This window comes from Vulpes lagopus, chromosome 20 (genome assembly GCF_018345385.1).
Source record: "Vulpes lagopus strain Blue_001 chromosome 20, ASM1834538v1, whole genome shotgun sequence".
NCBI classification, from domain to species: Eukaryota; Metazoa; Chordata; class Mammalia; order Carnivora; family Canidae; genus Vulpes; species Vulpes lagopus.
This window is the reverse complement of record NC_054843.1, coordinates 20712673-20714121: the sequence shown is the minus strand read 5'-3', so window position 1 is coordinate 20714121 and position 1449 is coordinate 20712673.

The window sequence follows — 1449 nt, the reverse complement described above, 5'->3', positions numbered from 1 at the left end:
TTCATTGTTGGTCTTCTTTTAAGGATTGCTTCACTAATTTGGCACAGGACCTTTAAGAATTCCGGGAGTAAAATTATACCTCTCAATATGGAAAAGTCAAAGATAAATCCTCCATAGCCTAGAATAGCAATTTAAATCTGAGTTTAAACCACTAGATATTGCTCATTCACATGTGGACCGGGGAACAAGCAATTGATGTAAGTGAGAAAGGTTAAATTGGCATCTCTTGTTAACAACTGTGCCTTTTGGAACCAGATTTCCTGAGTTAGAATCCTCCCTGGCATTATCACTTGCAAGTAGTGTAACCTTAGGTTGATTAGTTGATTTAATTTAACCCACCAGAGATTATCTCTAAAATCAGGATACAATAACACCTATGTTATGAGTTAAATTATTTCATTCATGTAATGTTATTAAATCTAATATAATTAAAACAATTCTCCCACTGAAAATTCTTAATATTTATTAGCTATTTTTATTACCTCTTAAGAGGGCTTATTCTAAATATACCTAGTTCTGGAAATTTTATTTCCTTGCTAAGTTATTAAGGAACTTAACAATGACAATAGCAAAAAAATAAATAAATAAATAAATAAATAATAAATAAATAAAAATAAAAAAAAAAAAAACAATGACAATAGCAAATATAAGTTAAGTGCTCTGGAACTAGATTGTGTGGGATCTGCTACTTACCATCCATGTGATCTTACATTGGTTACTCAATCTCTCTAGCTTTTGATTTCTTTTACATAAAATAGAGTAAATAATGGTGAATGCTTAAGTCACAGAGTTGTATGAGGTATTAGCAATATATTTAAAGCATTTGGAGAGGAGTTTAGAATATACATTTATTCATACTACAATACTATGTTTTTAGTGGAGAATATATCTTTTTAAAAGTTTTAAATAATTCATTGGCATTGTCAGAAAGTAATGTGGATATGTGTATGTGTGTATATAGAGAGATATATACTTTTCATGAATTTTAAATTGTTTTTCACCTCAGAGAAAAAATATCACCTGGTAATGTTTGTTGTCTTCTTTCAAAAAAATAAAATAAAATAAAATAAATAAAAGGAAAGGAAAGAAAAGAAAAATGACATGGCTATTTATAAAACTTTGACCTAACCTTGATTTTGGACTATGTTTTACAGAAGAATGGCAAGATTAAAACAATCAATTAATCTTTAAAAACATGACAACTTCAGGGGAAAATATCTCTAAACAAAAAGTTCTGGATAAACAGATTATGCAGTAGAAAAATACTTATTAAAAATTAAAATCTTCTAGCATAAACTATGGTAATATATAAAAGCACATGAGTTCCCAGCACAAAAATAAAAATGAAAGATATGGTTAAAATAAAAGTTATTAAAATTTCTTTCTCCAGAGACATGCAACAAAATAGTATTCAGAAGCAAGGAATATGGGAATGGCTGAAAACAAATA